This window comes from Mustelus asterias, chromosome 23 (assembly GCF_964213995.1).
Source record: "Mustelus asterias chromosome 23, sMusAst1.hap1.1, whole genome shotgun sequence".
NCBI classification, from domain to species: Eukaryota; Metazoa; Chordata; class Chondrichthyes; order Carcharhiniformes; family Triakidae; genus Mustelus; species Mustelus asterias.
Genome location: NC_135823.1, coordinates 49320249 through 49339568, shown reverse-complemented (window position 1 = coordinate 49339568; position 19320 = coordinate 49320249). Strand labels below are relative to the sequence as shown.

At 41.7% G+C, this 19320-nt stretch overlaps 2 protein-coding genes across 6 annotated transcripts in view; one reads left to right on the top strand and one right to left on the bottom strand.

Annotated features, from left to right (window-relative positions):
• Window positions 1-19320, bottom strand: part of glis2b (GLIS family zinc finger 2b) — a 457410-nt gene that overhangs the window by 145383 nt on the left and 292707 nt on the right. The gene's annotated exons all lie outside the window — the stretch shown is intronic.
• Window positions 1-19320, top strand: part of capn15 (calpain 15) — a 266791-nt gene that overhangs the window by 35545 nt on the left and 211926 nt on the right. For 4 of the 5 annotated variants that reach the window (XR_013500686.1, XR_013500685.1, XR_013500684.1 and 1 more), the window contains exon 2: window positions 16090-16176. The exons of the other annotated variant lie outside the window; for it this stretch is intronic. The gene's annotated coding sequence lies outside the window, so the exon portion shown is untranslated. The remainder of the gene's footprint in view (window positions 1-16089; window positions 16177-19320) is intronic. 5 annotated transcript variants of the gene reach the window in all.

Genomic DNA, 19320 nt, shown 5'->3' with positions numbered 1-19320 from the left:
GCTTTTGATGTGACTGTAACTTTCAGAGGGTGGGGAATACGTGGAATTCACTATCACAGAATGTAGTTGAGGCCAAAACATTGTCTGATTTCAAGAAGAAATTAGATATAGCTCTTGGGGCTAAAGGGATCAAGGGATATGAATTCAGTGTCTTAACATGATTTACCAAGGCACAAAGTAGAAGCTTCCCAACAAGATTATATTTGTTCTGCCGTTGCCTGCTTCCTTGGCTGTGCCTGTAAAAAGTACTGTGGGATGATAAAGATGATTAAGAGTTAAAAATGTCGTCAAATGCTTAATCTTGAGGGCATGTTCAGAGGTTAGGATTTCAGATGAGATGGGTTATTACGTAAAACGTCAGTTTAAACTACCAGGAGTCCACATTGAGCTCAGGAGCCTGGAAGCATGGCCCAGAAAGTCCAGGCAATTTGTGTCCATTTGTTAATGTTTATCACTGGTTTGGTTTGTCTTATTCCAGTTGTATTTACATGAATGGAACGTGGATTTAAACTGCTCATGTGGTGGCAAAACCCCCTGATCTTTCAGAGACAGAAAGCTTGGGACATTCCAGCTGCTGAACTTTTTAAGGTCTTTTGGTTTTTCAGCTCCTCTATGAGGGGTGGAAACATTACAAAGCAGGTTGGGAGAGGCAGTCATTTCTACAGACCACGTTTATACCAGGGATCAGATTACAATCATGTCTGCTTTTTCAAACTTTATCTTCAGATTCTAAAGCTACTCCCTAACGTAAATGGAGTCTGTAAAGTGCACTTGTCATTCTTGATTTGCCCCTTGTTTTGGAACAGAATCTGACCACAATCTATGTTCTGAAATTCACATTTTATATCTTTGAGGTGAGCAGTGTATAAATCTCACTAAATTAAGTAAAATTTGCACATTTTGTGGATTTGTTATTTCATTTAAACTTGGAGTGATCTTGTACCGTGAGGTAACAGTTCCTGTTACCGCTACTATGTAATAATAACAGAATCTCAGACTCTATTTTATCAACTAAATTGAAAGCCTATCAAATATTGATGAGCTGCTTGAGTCTAGGAATGGCAGATATTGGCATGCATCTTAACCCTTGCAGAAAACGTGACCATAATTTAGTAGTGATGCATCAAATTTTGATGACTTCTTTCCTCCTACTATAGTCTGCTCAATAATGAGAATGTTCAAGGCAAATTTTAATCTATTTCTAGAGAGAGGTGCATTAGATGCTGTTGCTGTTTACGAGAGAGCGGTTTCAATAAGCGATTCATTGCTCTGGACTGACTGCACTTATTGAATTTTAATAAGTTGCTGTATTTGGCAGGTATTATGTTAATTAAGCTTCCAGAAAATGTGAAAAGAGTTCACTGATTTGAAATGGGTAGATGCAAAAATGCTGTTTTTTGTTTAAGGCTGTGTGGGAGCTTGCTTCTTGCACAGTACACTGACATAAAATTGTTTCCTTCATCATCTCTTCCCAGTTTTTCCCCTCGATTTTCTCCTCTGACCTGCTACAAAGGCAGTACTGATCTGCTGACCTCGGATGCTTTGTCAGAGAAAGGGTCTGATCTGTGAACGCCATTGGGATATTTAGCTGTGTGTAGAATAACTCAACTAGTCTTTATCTAGTCAGCCTTTGCATTCAGACGTTTCAAGCGGGACAAGGGATTCGAGCATAAAGCCTGCCCATTTTCTGTTCTGCTTCCCAAAAGTGGAGGTTAATTCTGCACTCCCCAGTGCCTTGACTAACCCAGCCAGGGTTATAACCTAAACATGTTGTGCTTTGTCAAGCTTAGCACCGCACCACGTGGCCCAGGCTGACCACTGAGAGTTGTTAATATTATTTATTGGCCACAGTAGAGAGTTCCACTAAGTGCAAAATGATGATGAGAGAATATCTGGCAGATAAGTTTGACCTACACAACGCTACACTGCATTAAAAACACCAGTTTTGGAATGTGCTGTGAAACTTGTACTTGTTCTGTTTAATTTTTTAATTGCAGAGATTCATTTGGGAGGTTTATACAGTTTTGTGTTTTGGATGAATGAATGCTCTGTATATCTGCACGTGAAGGCAATAATGAATCGTGCTCAGTGATCAAAGCACTTCTTGCTGCCCACAACTTCGTTGTCTCCAATATGAGGCACCAAGATGTGTGCTAATACAAATTAAAATCATTTTTGAATTATGTATTGTTAAATGCTGCATGTTTTCTGAGCAAATATTAACTGAATTGTTCAAGTGAATAATGAAACTATAACACATTTTGATACAGTCAATATTTAAATAATACCTTTTGCTACCTTCCTCATCCCTCTCTGCTGCTGTCTGAGGCTGACCCAGAAGGTTTGCAATCCGGTGTGTCCTTTTCAACCTGAAGTTGAACCCATATCCTGTCCATCACAAGGCTGCATACTTCCACCTCTTAAACTTGAGGTCACCCAAATCCCTGCAGTCTGAGTCCTAATTCACACCAAATCCTGTTAATCTATCACCTCTGTACGCACTGACCTACTTTGGTTCCCAGTCAAAACACGCTGAATTTTAAATTTCCCATCCTTGTTTTCAAATCCCTCCATGACATTTCCTCTCCCTATCTCTGTAAACTACAACCCCTGACTGTCCTCTCTGTTTCTTGTACTCTTGCACGTTCCCTATTCCTTCCCCTCATCATTGGCAGTACCTTCAACAAATTAAACCCCACACTCTTGAATTTTCTCTCTAAACCCAAGATGTTGCTTAAACCTCAAACTTCTGGTGGCCCTTCTGAAAAACTCTTTCTCTGGCTTGATGTTGATGTTTTGGTTATGTCTCTTTTTCTACATTAAAGGTGCTATCCATTGCAGTTCTCAGCAGTGGAAATGCCGGCGTTGGACTGGGGTAAACACAGTAAGGAGTCTTACAACACCAGGTTAAAGTCCAACAGGTTTATTTGGTAGCAAATGCCACTAGCTTTCAGAGCGCTGCTCCTTCGTCAGATGGAGTGGAAATCTGCTCTCAAACAGGGCACAGAGACACAAACTCAAGTTACAATCAGTAACCCCCACAGCTTGCCTGCTGGACTTGCAGAATCTCACTGGCTGTCCTGTCTGGAGACAATACACATCTCTTTAACCTGTGCATAATGCTCCCTCCACTCACATTGTCTGTATCTTTAAGACCTGGTTGGCTGTAGAGATTTGCATTCTAATCAGTATTCTGTAACTTGATTTTGTGTCTCTGTGCCCTGTTTGAGAGCAGATTTCCACTCCATCTGACGAAGGAGCAGCGCTCCGAAAGCTAGTGGCGTTTGCTACCAGATAAACCTGTTGGACTTTAACCTGGTGTTGTTAGACTCCTTACTGTGTTCTCAGCAGGCCAGTACAGGCTAGTTGATTACAGAAGCCTGTTTTTATGCATAATGTATTGTGTGATTATGAGTCTAAGATGTTTATCTCTCATACCTATTATATCAGCGCTATAAAGTGGTTCCAATGTGACAATTAGTAACACAGAGCCTTGGCTAAAAGCAAGTGACTGAACACTGGCTATGTATAAAGGTAATGACAAACATGCTATCTGATTATACTTCTGTGTAGAAAAGCTGACGTGAAAGGAAGGAGCATAGAGATATATATTTGCAAAAAAATGATAAGTGGCATGTTGGAATAAAGTGATGACATTATTAGCTTAGTAAGAGCTGTTGAGTAGACTGGTCTCTTTTTGGTAAATACAAGACTGACAGTTCACATTGGATTTGGATTTTAAAAGAAAAGTCTCTCCTCATGTAGGATGCTTGAATCAGTAGGTAATTGCTTGAACAATGTCTATTTTTGTATCTGGGAATCCCTAATGAGAAAGGATATGGTATATCGGGTCAGCTGTACTTTGGGACCTGGGTTTAAAACTAGCATAGCCTAACGCGATCAAATTTTTCTCTGGTCAAAGGGTCTTGAGCAATTTTTTTGGAGTTTTTGTCCATTTTCCAGTAATTTTGGGTTCAAAGTGAAAAGTCTCCTAATTTGGCAGTGCATTGAAAATTTCATTTAGCATCTGCCATGGCTCAGTAATTTCTGAGTTGGAAGGTTGGGCATTGAAGATCTTCTCCAGTGACGAAAGATCTAGATTATCACCCCCAGTGCAGTACTGAGGGAGTACTGCACTGTCAGACGTGCCTTTCTGATAAGAATTAGGCTGAAGTTCCATCTGCTGTCTCAGGTAAATGAAAAAGATCCTGTGGCACAGTTGTGAAGAAGAGCAGGGCGTCATCTGCTCTCTCCCCCCCCCCCCCCCCCCCCCCCCCCCCCCCCCGCCCCCCCCAAATCCCTGCAGCCCCCTGCACACCACTCACGGACTGGACAATATTTTTCCTTTTGCCAGCAGCACAAAAAATTATCTTTTTTTTTGCCAATTTTCACATGTATTCCCCACTCATGGCGAGTGTCCCATGTAAAATTGTTCACAATGCTTTTACAAATTCTGTTTCATAGAAACGATTAAAAATAAGTCTAACAAGTTTTTAACACATTGCTGCTTGTGATTATGCTACAACACTCATAATCCAGTGAAGGTACATTCAAATTGCATCATGGTAGTTTCAGAAATAAAAATGTTTATTTTTAAAAGCTGCAAGAGTTGGTATCATTATAAATTACCATGAACCTGTTGGATTGTGGTTACGATTCCAACTGGTTCATTAGTGCCCTTTAGGAAGGAAACTTGCAACTGAATTTGCTTTGGGCTACATGCAATTCTTAGCAAAATACATTCAGTTGTCTCAAACAGAAGGCTCACCACCACCTCCTCAGTAAGACTAGGGATGAGCAATAAATGTAATGATGCCCATGTCCTGATAGTTAAATGTTAAAAGGTTGAGTTTTTCTGATACTATCCAATCTGTCCCATTCTCCTACACTTAATGAATACTCCTGCAATTTCCTTTCTGAAATAATTCTGCACTTTCCTTTTAAAAATTTTGATCAATACTGCTGCCTCTAACAGGGTCTTAACAAACTTCCTGTGGGGGCTTATATTCTCCAAACCTCTTTTTCCCTGTTCTCTTGATGATCTGGAAGTTAAGACTTTTGAAACTGCCTAACAGGAAATTCACCGTACACAAGATTAGCAAACATAGGTCCAGCAATGTGCCTCTGTTAGCCTGTTGTTTTAATGAGAGTGGGTGTAGCTAATATTATGGTGGTTCCTGTTTATTCAGTTAATGTTTCCCATGGAGTTTGGTTCGTTTCCTGTCTGGAAAGAGAATTGCCAGGAGCTGCAAGGAGACCCACCTACCCGTCTGCCAGCTTTTACTGAAATATCCACTACCCTTTCATCTGGTTTATTTCCCTTTGCCTTAAATACATTGATTTCTCTCCTTTGACTTTGGGTGGTTTTCCAAATTGTCCACTTCAAATGAATATGTTTAATAAAAATAATGGTGATTACTGGATTTAAGATATTTGTGTTTTAACTGTTGGGTTTGATTAAATTGGCAAAAATGTTGTCTATATCATTCAAAGTAAGAAGTCTCACAACACCAGGTTAAAGTCCAACAGGTTTATTTGGTAGCAAATACCATAAGCTTTCGGAGCGTGCTGCTCCTTCGTCAGATGGAGTGGTTATCTGTTCTCCAACAGTGCACAGACACAGAAATCAAGTTACAGAATACTAATTAGAATGCAAATCTCTACAGCCAGCCAGGTCTTAAAAGGTACAGATAATGTGGGTGGAGGGAACATTAAACACAGGTTAAAGAGATGTGTATTGTCTCCAGACAGAACAGCTAGTGAGATTATGCAAGATCAGGGGGAAAGCTGTGGGGGTTACTGATAATGTGACATAAATCCAACATCCCGGTTTAGGCCGTCCTCATGTGTGCGGAACTTGGCTATCAGTTTCTGCTCAGCGACTCTGTGCTGTCGTGTGTCGTGAAGGCCGCCTTGGAGAACGCTTACCTGAAGATCCAAGGCTGAATGCCCGTGACTGCTGAAGTGCTCCCCCACAGGAAGAGAACAGTCTTGCCTGGTGATTGTCGAGCGGTGTTCATTCATCCGTTGTCGTAGCTTATGGTATTTGCTACCAAATAAACCTGTTGGACTTTAACCTGGTGTTGTGAGACTTCTTACTGTGCTTACCCCAGTCCAACGTCGGCATCTCCACATCATGTATATCATTCAAAGCCAGTAAAAAAAAAACACACTGCAGTACTCTTGTACAAGTGTCCTGCTCTATTACTGCATGTAAAACAAATGTTATGGCCCAGATCTTCTGGTCAGCCTAAGAGAGGTTATGTCCGATGCTGACTACGATTTAATCTGCCCACTTATGTTGGAGCCTTTTGCACCTTCCGTTGCCAGCTCCAGTAGGGAGACGAGGGCGAACAGTTTTCAGGTGTAATTTCAATACTGCCACACTCCCTTTTCTTATCATGAGCTGAAGACATGTGTCTTAAGGTCTGTGTTCGGTTCATTGACTTGTGTTGTTGTTAAATTGAGCTGTCAACCCAACACTGCTCAACTTCCTCTCACTGACAGTGTTGCTCCCCTGGCAGTGTTCGCTCTCTCCCCCCCTTCCCATTGCACAATGTTCAGTCCCCTTCATTCCACAAGTTACACTGGTATTATACCTCCTATAAAAAGCTTCAAGTAAATCCATGTGACAACTAGGGTATATATAGCACAAACAGCCCAAATTTGCTATGGTTCTGGCCATCTGATCCCATTTTCATTGGAGTCACGGAGCAGTCTGAACAGGGTAAAATCAGCAGTGGGAAGTTGAAACTTCCCGCGTATGTGTGTCTTTCATGCATAAAGACAGCGATCTTCTTCAGTGTCTGCTTCTGTGAGATGCTTTATTGAACTGACCCAAAATATCTGATTCTTGAGGCAGCCATGTGATATAGTTACATGACTACAGAAAGCCAGAGCTGTCATTCAGACTGGTTAGATTTCAAAACCCAAACATCTCCCTTTTCATCTCAAATAAAAGATAAAACATTCCCATTTCCTACTCAACAAAAGAAGCATTCACGATCCTCTGTGTCTGAGTTATCCAAGTTTTCTACAGTTCTCATGCATTAACACTGTTTGTTCTACTCGTCAGACACTAAATGCATTGCATACATAGCCTTTGAATTGTGCAGGCCTCTTGATGGAACACGTGTGTGTTGAGATTGGCTGATGTTCCATGCCTGGAGAATGTTGTTCCTGGGGCCCTTGGTGACTGCTGTTTCCCATTGCAGTTGCTGGGGATTTGTTGACCTCTAGGATTGACGGTAGTTCTGTACTCAGTGTGGCTGTTGAGAGCCCACCTCTCTAAGCGCCCAATTGCTGTGAAGGATCAGTTGCGCAGGTTGAGTGTATATGCCTGCGGTTGCAACTGTATATTTGGTTCAGTTTTTTCAACTCCCACTTTGCCAACTGCAAAATTTAAATTTGCACAACCCATGCCCTGTAAAAAGCTTGAACTTAGCTTGTTCATCTGAACATTTCTCATCAGTACCTCTTAGTGCTTCTCAAGAAAGTGCATTATAATTATAATGCACTTCCAGCTTCCATTTGGTCTCTGTATAGTATGTATAAGGAGATTAAATCCCTTGTAATTTTGCTTCAGCAAAGCATGGAAGAAATTGTCAGGCTATTACAATGCATCTGCAGAATCATACAATCAATGACATTTCTACAGAGCATATAACTACCAGGTGCCTCCCCTCTACCCAGTAACACAATGGAATAACAATTGCTATGATTCTCTTACTGCACCTATTAAAGTACAAAGCTGTAATTTCATCGTGGGATCCAACTGAGATCCATAACCCATCAGGCTGTCTGTTTGAATTTTGGATTATATGAACCCCTTCTTTAAATTATTGTCATTTTTTTTCTTGCTCTTCACTGCAAGTCCTTTTATTCTTTTTGCACAATTAATAATTTTTGCAGCTTCTGAATTGTGGATTGATTTTTGTCACCAGAATACACCCCATCATTGGTGTTACCATTCGAGTTGCTGTTGCTATCTGAGTCTACACAATACAAAGGAGCCTTTGCAACCCTTGATCTCTCTGTTTCTCCAATTACAGCCACTTGTACACCCCTAATTTTAATCACCTCTCAATTTGTTACTGTGCCTTCAGCTGTGGAGACCCTAAGCTCTGGAATTCCCTCCATTAACCCCTCTGCCTCTCTATCTCTCTCGCCTCATTTAAGGTTCTCCTCAAAGCCTACCTTTTCACTAAGCTTTTGGACATCTGCCCTATCATCCCCTAATTTGGCCCAATGTCAGATTTTGTTAACACTCCATTGAGGTTTTAGTGCTTTAAAGGTGTTATATAAATGCCAAGTTGTTGTTGCTGCTCCAGGCCCATCATGTGCTTTGATGATGATGCCTGGCCATTAGAAAGAACTAAAATCCCCTTAGTGTGACCTGCTTTGTGTGGCTCCAATGGGTTGTGTATCTAGGATGTTGTTTAATGTCTTGCTTGTACTGTAGCATTTCCAAACTGGATCATTAACCTATCAGGTAGAACAGTACCTTTCATTGATTCTATTGTTTCTTGTTCTATTTGATTCTTGCTCTGTATGAACATAAGAACTAGGAGCAGGAGTAGGCCATCTGGCCCCTCGAGCCTGCTCCACCATTCAATAAGATCATGGCTGATCATTTTGTGGACTCAGCTCCACTTACCCCGCCCGCTCACCATAACCCTTAATTCATTTACTGTTCAAAAATTTATCTATTCTTGCCTTAAAAACATTCAATGAGGTAGCCTCAACTGCTTCATTGAGCCGGGAATTCCACAGATTCGTAACCCTTTGTGTGAAGAAGTTCCTCCTCAACTCAGTCCTAAATCTGCTTCCCCTTATTTTGAGGCTATGCCCCCTAGTTCTAGTTTCACCCGCCAGTGGAAACAACTTCCCTGCTTCTATCTTATCTATTCCCTTCATAATCTTATATGTTTCTATAAGATCTCCCCATATTTTTCTGAATTCCAATGAGTATAGCCCCAGTCTACTCAGTCTCTCCTCATAAGCCAATCCTCTCAACTCCGGAATCTCCTTTGCACCTCCTCCAGAGCCAGTATATCCTTTCTCAAGTAAGGAGACCAAAACTGTACACAGTATTCCAGGCGTGGCCTCACCAGCACCTTATACATCTGCAACATAACCTCGCTGTTTTTAAACTCCATCCCTCTAGCAATGAAGGACAAAATTCCATTTGCCGCCTTAATTACCTGCTGCACCTGCAAACCAACTCCTTGAGATTCCTGCACAAGGACACCAAGGTTCCTCTGCACAGCAGCATGTTGCAATTTTTTACCATTTAAAGAATAGTCCATTTTGCTGTTATTCCTACCAAAATGGATGACCTCACATTTACCAGCATTATACTCCATCTGTCAGACCCTCGCCCACTCACTTAGACTATCTATATCCCTTTGCAGACTTTCAGCATCCTCTGCATACTTTCCTCTGCCACTCATCTTAGTGTCAGCTGCGAATTTTGATACATTACACTTGGTCCCCAACTCCAAATCATCTATGTAAATCGTAAACAATTGCGGTCCTAACACTGATCCCTGAGGCACACCACTAGTCACTGATCGCCAACCAGAAAAACACCCATTTACCCCCACTCTTTGCTTTCTGTTAGTTAACCAATCCTCTATCCATGCTAATACGTTATCTGTAATAACGTGCACCTTTATCTTATGTAGCAGTCTTTGGTGCGGCACCTTGTCAAATGCCTTCTGGAAATCCAGATACACCACATCCACAGGTTCCCCATTGTCCACTGCACATGTAATGTTCTCAAAGAATTCCACCAAATTAGTCAAACATGACCTGCCCTTCATGAACCCATGTTGCGTCTTACCAGTGGGACAATTTATATCCAGATGTCTCGCTATTTCTTCCTTGATGATGGATTCAAGCATTTTCCCTGCTACAGAAGTTAAACTAACCGGCCTATAGTTACCCGCCTTTTGTCTACCTCCTTTTTTAAGCAGTAGCGTCACATGTGCTGTTTTCCAATCTGTGGGAACCATCCCAAAGTCCAGCGAATTTTGGTAAATTACCACTAGTGCATTTGATATTTCTCCCGCCATCTCTTTTAGTACCCTGGGATGCATTCCATCAGGACCAGGAGACTTGTCTACCTTTAGCCCCATTAACTTGCCCAACACTACCTCTTTCGTAATAATAGTTTCTAGGTTCTCACCTGCCATAGCCTTCCTGTCATCAATTTTTGGCATGATATTTGTGTCTTCCACTGTGAAGACTGACACAAAATACCTGTTCAATGCCTCAACCATTTTCTCATTTCCAGTTATTACATCCCCTTTCTCATCCTCTAAAGGACCAATGTTTACTTTAGCCACTCTTTTTCATTTTATATATTTGTAGAAACTTTTGCTGCCTGTTTTTATATTCTGAGCTAGTTTACTCTCATAATCCAGCTTACTTTTCTTTATAGCTTTTTTTGTGGCTTTCTGCTGACCTTTAAAGATTTCCCAATCCTCTAAGTTCCCACTAATCTTTGCCACTTTGTATGCATTTTCTTTCAGTTTGATACCCTCCTTTATTTCCTTAGATATCCATGGCTGATTATCTCTTTTTCTACAATCCTTCCTTATCTTATCTGTACGGAGGGGTTTTACTATTTAGGAGTTCTGGTTAGTTTTGGTCCTCGATCTAGGGGAAATTTGGCAACAATCTGCCACTTCTTATTGGACAATGTCTTGGCCAGGAACAGGTGGTATGTTTTGAATCCCCTGCATGCCCCAGTACTGCTGACATTAACCACCAAATCTTGCTCTGTCGCCTGCCCATTTTACTGTCAATGTAAGAAAATCCAGAGTCTGAAATATTCAGGGTGATTTTTATTCAGTTTGGGGAGCGCACTGATTAAAAGGCAGCAGCTTGTGAGTCCGTGTAGTGGTGCTCTGCCCTTTCTTCTCCAGGATCCAAAATCCAACACGAACTGATGGGCTGAAATTCTCTTTTGTCTGTTGCCTGTAAGGTATTTCATGAAAAGACTCAAGGACAGCTGGGTGTGGAACATTGACTCAAATCTGCTCACAATGCAGGACAAATAGGAAAACATGACTTGGTGTTGAAATTGGAAATGTCAAAGTGGCCTTTGTGAGGATACAGTTGCCATTTAGAGGCTGCGTTGTTGTCCTGTTATGTGAAAGTCTTTGTTTTCACTTTCCATTTTATCCTCTCTCCCTCATATTCACATTCAGCCAGGCTCTGAAACAGCTTTCAAATGGTAACCAATTTAACATTAAGCAGAAACTAGCTAAGCAAGCAGAATTATCTTCTGATTGGGGCCAGGGTGAAGAATCTGTACTGAGTTGGAGGTCGGGATTTAGTTTGGTTTGTGGTGATGTGAGTTCTAAACTTTCCAGTTTGAAAGGAACCCAAATGTAGATGGGACAAAAAAAACAGAAAGGAAATGAGTGATGCTTTTGAATGAATCTTGTTTTTGTTTCCTTGTTTCTGGCATCATTAACTATTATTGATTGAACTTTAACCTTCACCATCTCTATTCTTTCTTCTTCCTCCCCCTGCACTCTGCCCCCTCATGCTCTACCACCCCATCTGCAATAAACACAAGGGCTTAACATTTTTTCATTTACTAGATATGGTCATCCCGAGCTTCCTTATTGAGCCGCTGCAGTCCCGGCAGTGTAGGTATACCCACAGTGCTGTTAAGGAGAGAATTCCAGGATTTTTTTGCCAATGACAGTGGAGGAACAGTGATATATTTCCAGTCAGGATAGTGAATGACTTGGAGGGGAACATCCAAGTGGTGGTGTTTCCGGATATCTGCTACCCTTGTCCTTCTCCATAGGTAGTGGTTGTGGGTTAGGAAAGTGCTGCCTAAGGAACCTTGGTAAATTCCTGCAGTGCATCTTGTAGATGGTACACACATTGCCACTCTGAGAGGGATTGAATATTTGTGGAAGGGATAGCAATCAAGCAGACTGCTCTGTCCTGGATGGCATCAAGCTTCTTGAGTGTTGTTGGAGCTGCACTCATCCAGGCAAGTGCAGAGTATTCCTTTACACTCCCGACTTTTGCCTTGTAGATGGTGAATAGGCTTTGGGGAGTCAGGAGGTGAATTATGGCTAGTCCAGTTTAGTTTCTGGTCAATGGTAACATGCAGGATGTTGATATTGGGGATTCAGTAATAGTAATGCCATTGAATGTCATGGGAAGATGGTTAGATCCTCTCTTGTTGGAGATGGTCATTGTGTGGCATGAATGTTACTTGCCATTTGTCAGTCCAAGCCTGGATATGTCGCAAGTCTTGCTGCATTTGGACATCGACCGCTTCAGTATCTGAGGAGTTGCAAATGATACCAAACATTGTGCAATCATCAGCAAACATCCCCATTCTGACCTTGTGATGGAAGTAAGATCATTGATGAAGCAACTGACACTAACCTGAGGAATTCTACAGTGATGTCCTGGAACTGAACTGATTGACCGCTAACCACCACAACCATCTTCCTTTGTGCCAGGTATGACTCCAACAAGTGAAGAGTTTTTCCCTTGATCATCATTGACTCCAGTTTTGCTAGGGCTTCTTGATTCTATACTTGGTCAAATGCTGCCTTAATGTCAAGGGCAGACACTCTCACCTCACCTCAGACATTCAGTTCTTTTGTCCATGTCTGAATCAAGGACGGCACGGTAGCACAGTGGCTAGCATTGCTGCTTCACAGCTCCAGGGTCCCGGGTTCGATTCCCGGCTCGGGTCACTGTCTGTGTGGAGTTTGCACATTCTCCTCGTGTCTGCGTGGGTTTCCTCCGGGTGCTCCGGTTTCCTCCCACAGTCCAAAGATGTGCGGGTTAGGTTGATTGGCCAGGTTAAAAAAAATTGCCCCTTAGAGTCCTGGGATGCGTAGGTTAGAGGGATTAGTGGGTAAAATATGTGGGGGTAGGGCCTGGGTGGGATTGTGGTCGGTGCAGACTCGATGGGCCGAATGGCCTCCTTCTGCACTGTAGGGTTTCTATGATTTCTATGAAGGCTGTAAGGAGATCAGGAGCTGAGTGACCCTGGTGGAATCCAAACTGATTGACCGTGAGCAGGTTATTGCTGAGTAAGTGCCACTTGATAGTACTGTTGATTACCCCTTCTATCCTTTGCTGATGATTGAGAGTAGACTGATGGGGCAGTAATTGGCCGGGTTGGATTTGTCCTGTTTCTTATGTAAAGGTCATACCTGGACAATTTTCCACATGGCGGGTAGATCTATGTTGTAGCTATACTGGAAAAGCTTGGCTAACAGTGTGGCAAGTTCTGGAGCACAAGCATTCGGGATTATTACCAGAATATTGTTAGGGCCCATTGCCGTTGCAATATTCAGTGCCGTCAGCTGTTTATGATATCACGTGGAGTGGATCGAATTGGTTGAAGACTGAGTTCTGTGATGCTGGGAGGAGGCCGAGATGGGTCATTCACTCGGCACCTTTGGCTGAAGATTGTTGTGAATGCTTCAGCCTTATCTTTTGTATTGATGTGCTTGGAGGCTCATCGATCATTGAAGATGGGGATATTTGTGGAGCCTCCTCCTCCAGTAAACTGTTTCATTGTCCACCACCATTCATGCTGGATGTGGCAGGACTGCAGAGCTTGGATCTGATCCGTTGGTTGTGGGATCGCTTAACTCTGTCTATTACTTTTTGCTTGTGTTGTTTGGCACTCAAGTAGTCGTGTTTTGTAGCTTCACCATGTTGACGCCTCATTTTAGGTATACCTGGTGTTGCACCTGACATGCCCTCCTGCATTCTTCATTGAACCAGGGCTGATCTCCTGGCTTGGTGGTAATGTAGAGTGGGTGATATGCTGAGGTTACAGATTGTGGTTGAGTACAATTCTGCTGCTGCTGATGGCCCACAGCGCCTCATGGATGCCCAGTTTTGAGCTGCTAGATTTATTTGAATTCTATCCCGTTTAGCACGGTGGTAGTGTCACATAACGTGATGGAGGGTGTTCTCATTGTGAAGACGGGACTTTGTCTTCTTAAGGACTGTGCAGCGGTCATTCTTAACAATACTGTCATGGACAGATGCATCTGCGGCAGGTGGGTTAGTGAGGATGAGGTCAAGTATGATTTTCCCTCATAATAAAAGCAAATTACTGTGGATGCTGGAATCTGAAACCAAAAGAGAAAATGCTGGAAAATCTCAGCAGTTAAAGTTAAAAGTTTATTTATTAGTCACAAGTAAGGCTTATATTACACTGCAATGAAGTTACAGTGAAATTCCCCTAGTCACCACAATCTTAACGGGTAAGCGTTCTCCAAGGCGGCCTTCGCGACACACGACAGCGCAGAGTCGCTGAGCAGAAACTGATAGCCAAGTTCCGCACACATGAGGACAGCCTCAACCGGGATATTGGGTTCATGTCACACTATTTGTAACTCCCACAGTTGCGTGGACCTGCAGAGTTTCACTGGCTGTCTTGTCTGGAGACAATACACATCTTTTTAGCCTGTCTTGATGCTCTCTCCACTCACATTGTTTTGTTTCTTAAAGACTTGATTAGTTGTAAGTATTCGCATTCCAACCATTATTCATGTAAATTGAGTCTGTGTCTTTATAAGCTCTGTTTGTGAACAGAATTCCCACTCACCTGAAGAAGGGGCTTAGAGCTCCGAAAGCTTGTGTGGCTTTTGCTACCAAATAAACCTGTTGGACTTTAACCTGGTGTTGTTAAACTTCTTACTGTGTTTACCCCAGTCCAACGCCGGCATCTCCACATCATGATACTACCAAGCCAGTCTTGGTGATGAACATTGAAGTCCCCCACCCAGAGTATATTCTGCACCCTTGCCACCTTTGGTGTTCCCTCCACGCGGTGTTTGACATGGAGGAGTACTGATTCATCATCTGAGGGAGGTGGTCCGTGGTAATCAGCAGAAGGTTTCCTTGCCCATATTTGACCTGGTGCCATGAGACTTCATGGGATCCAGGTCGATGTTGAGGACATTATTTATTGCCACCTTTCCTCTTCCCCTGCTTTATTTTAAGACTTAGTACAATGCACCATGAGGTACTGAACTGCACAAACCTGTTTGATCCTTTGGGTTTATGCCATTAACCAACCTTTGCTGGAATCTCAGTAGATTGATGCAGTTAGCTCGGTATCCCCAAGCTGGGGCAGTTGGGGGAAAAAACAAACCAGGGTTACTGCTTCTGTTAGTTACATGTGGTATATGCTTGAATCAGTGACACCATCCTGTGGTTGGATATTCTTATTTAGATGAGGGAATGAAGAGATACTCAGAAGCATAGAAGCTTAACCCAACAAGAACCTGGACTCTCAGAAAAGGACATGCACTGCTATATCGCTTAGTATTTTACTCTAGGAAATTGAATTGCAGTTTGCGCACAGAGAGCCGATTTGTAACCTTAGTGTATTGGCATTATTTTAGCAATCCACTATCTTATTATCACTTTAGCTTTCCCTTCTGAAGTGTATCATGTTGATTCTTCCCTAACATATACACCTAAACTGCACCATTAAATATAGATTGTAAGTGTAGGTCTAGCACTGTATATCCTGGGGGCTGTTTAACTGCAGCAGTTCTGATACTTGAAGTTCTTTTGTAAAATCCTCCTTTTAGCCAAGGGCTGTTGATTCTGATTGAATGGGAAACAACAGCCAATTTGAATTTTGCAGTGAAATGGTCGTGCTTGTATCAAGCCTTGATACAAAATTGAGAGCAAAGTGGATGATTGGAAGGGTAAGATCAAAACTTGAATTTCAGTTATAAAATTTATCTAAGAATTGAACATGAAGGGAATGCTGCTTGGTTGCACTTTGTAAATGTTAATTCCTTTGTCAAGTATTTAATTTCAAGTTAATATACAGTGTACTGGCCTACACACTTCCCTGTCCTTCCCTGAATTTAGTGAACCAGTGCATTTAAATTGACTTAAGTTTGAACAAAATTCTTTGTAGAGAGTGTGTTTTGAAAGGGCACTCCCTGTTGAATTTTTCTTTCCTGTTTGATAATTGTTTATTGTCTGGATGGGGGATAAAGAGAGAAAGGAAAACAGTGGAATTGAAAGTAACGTAATTAATTTTTTGAAAACTTCCAGGTATGCAGAGACAGGAACGGTCCACTTCAGTTCTAAAGAACGATCTGTTGCCCTTGTAAGTAGGACTGGTGCCTTTTGCACAAGAAGGTAAGTGTTTCAATATTGTATCAAATGATTACTGAAACATTGAAATCATACATGAATTGGAACTGATGTCCTGCTGTAAAATGTGTTGAAAAGTCTGGAGAAACTTTATTCTATTCAAATGGTCAAACTTTTTTTCTTGGATGTTTTGGATTACCCTGGAAAAAAAATGTAAAAAGTCCCTGCAGAAAATTGCAAGACCACTAAGTAGGTGGTCACCTACTCCACCAGTGGGAGCATGGCAAAATGCAGGTGAGATTTCCAGCCTTTTCTGTCTTGTGTGTAAACTTAAGAAACTCACTTCAAGCTGGGTTGAGCAATTTTAGATCCTGCATTGAATTATTTTAAAGAACGCTGCTAGATCATTGTTCAACTGTTTAAACAAAACTTTTGAACTTAGTACCTCTTCCACACTGGGCCTGAACGATTACTTCCCTGGTCACGCATATGGACAGTGAACAGAAATCTCTTCTGCAAAGCAATTAAGAATCCATTTGTTATCTTGTTACACAGAAGAAATCCTTGCAGTAGCCTGGTTTCCATTTTACTTTTAAATATCCTGGGGCTTTGGCTTCCATACAATCTAAATGAAAAGATATACAGTAACACAGAACTGTTAGCAAAAGATTGTTCCCTGTTTCTGTCATGTATTTGGCTCAGATTGTACATCAAGCTAAGGACTTAGAAGCCAGAATAATACAGCACAGAAAGGCTGGCCATTGTGACTGTTTTGGCTCTTACTTATTCCCACTTTGCTATCCTTTCCTTATACTCGTTTAAGTCTTTCTGAAATATTTATAAAGGCTTTTCTGGATTCTGCTTCCATCACTGATTCTGTTGGCATTTCTCATCCTTATGACTCGGTAACATACTGGGTAATGCCTTTACCAACTGAGGCATTGAGAAACTTGACAGGATTATTATCCTTCCTGCTGATCACGCGTGTGTTTTCTGGTCATCTTCTGTTGCGGACTATTAATCACAACCTTGAAACTGTGCAAATATTAGTTTATGAATTTTATAAATTTGGGCTGATGTCTTTTGTAAAGTGAGGAATAAAGGATTGTCATATAAATGCAGGGTGAGCTCAGGCACTAATATTCATTGTAAGATTTCAGGGACTGTGTGGACTGCGTTACTGACATAGTACTCGGGGAAATAAATTGTCTTCAGTGTTTTCACCTTTCCTGAATCAAATACAAAGGTGAAACTAAATGTGCAGGTGAGAACCGGCTAGACACTGACTTACAATTGCCCTTCGTCACTGTGCATTTAGTTACTCCAGAGTATGCAGCATCCATGATGTTCTACAGGCCTGTGCTGTAGATGTAAATGTTTCTATATTGGCCAGGGCAGCAAAGGAGCCCCACTAGGAAAGTCTTTGTTTTGTATAATGATGTTAAAGATTGTGTGAGAAACTATAGTTCTTGCTTGTTTGTCCGAAACATCAATTAATGAAATGATTCTTTGTGTTTATATGTCTTTTTCTAATTTTAGATATTTTCCCAGCACCATGAGTCTAGACTGAAGTCTCTGGTGTTCTTAACATCAGTTTTGCCCACATCATCTGATCTGTTTCTCGCCTTGTTTCTTGTGCTTTTTTAATGTGGCTACTGATAAATGAAACCTATGTCCAAGGGATTTTTCCTTAATTGGTCTGTTGAAAGTTCAGTATGAGTATGATATTGAGTCTTATTAAAGTTATCAAGTCGTGGCTGTATTAATTCTATTCACATCAGTTTAATCACGATTGAACTTTTCTCCAGTGTTAACTTAAATGGTAGTCATTCATATGGTGGGTGGTGGGATAATAAGGATGAGCTTCTTTAAAGCAGACCTCTTGCTGTGTCTACAGATTGTTCCATTGTTCTTTTATTTGTAATATACAGGAATTGAACACTCTGCTTTCTGTGGACAGTCAGTCGTGCAGTTTTGTGATGCATGGTTGTTTGTGCTTGTGCTCAAATAAGCTCATACACCCAGCAATACCTTCTTAGTGTGATGTTGAGTGAGTGGAGGGATGGGTTCAGCCATGAATTTACTGACCCCGAGTGCATAACAAACAGTGTGTTAAAAGTTGGGAATTTAAAGCAAAGGGTGATGGCAGTCCTGCTTCTTGCCACCAACACTTGTAGTTGTTTGTGTTGCAGGTAAACATATAGGCTACTCTATCTATAATTTAAACTTGATCAAACAATTAGTTTTTAAAAAAAACTATAAGCTAAGTTGATTAAATTCATAGACTAAATTAAAGAAATAAAGCATGGTTATATAGGAGTGTCAGTGCAGGCAATGTGGGAGTTTGGGGAGAGCACAGCAGTCCCAGCCAGCCACATCTGCAGTATCTTCATCTTGAGCTTCAGCCCAGAGTTGTTTGTTGGAGTCTGAAGTCCAGACATTACAGGGCATCAGAGAAGTGGAGAATCATGTAGACACTTTGATCCAGGGGGCAGTCACACTCCTTAGGCTCGGAAGTTGTGCAGATCTGGTTAGTGGTGAGGAACAGGAGAACGTGACTGCCAGTCAGACAGATAAAGCCATCACTGGTGCAATTTTGATTAAACCTGCAGTGTTAACTCTGTTTCTCTCTCCATAGACATTGTCAGGTCTGCTGAGTACTTTCCAGGATTTCTAGTGTTTTTTTTCCCCAGGTGCAGGCCTGTAGGAGTCTCGACCTTTGCCTTCATCCAATAGGAATGAGATTCTTTCTTCCTGTCTGTGTGGACGAGAGCACACAGGGTGGATCAGCAAACTGACCTCAGCACCATGGTGGAGGGTGCCATTGGAGTGGGGGAAGCAAAAAGGATTGTTGTAATGGTAGAGGACAGTATAGTCAGGAGGATAAATTCTGTACCAGGTTTAAAGACCATCTCTTTGCAGCATATGAGATTCTGGGAGGGTTTGGCAGGATAGGTGCTGGGCAGTTGTTTATCCTGGCTGGACTGTCCAGAACTCGGGGGCTATATACTCAGGATCAGGGAATGGTCATTTCAATGTTTTTCTATGTTTCTATTGAGTACATGGGACTTAATAGGATGGAGGGTTATAGGTAGGCCTAAAAGGTAGGGATATGTTCGGCACAACTTGTGGGGCCGAAGGGCCTGTTTTGTGCTGTAGTTTTTCTATGTTTCTATGTAAAAGGGTTGT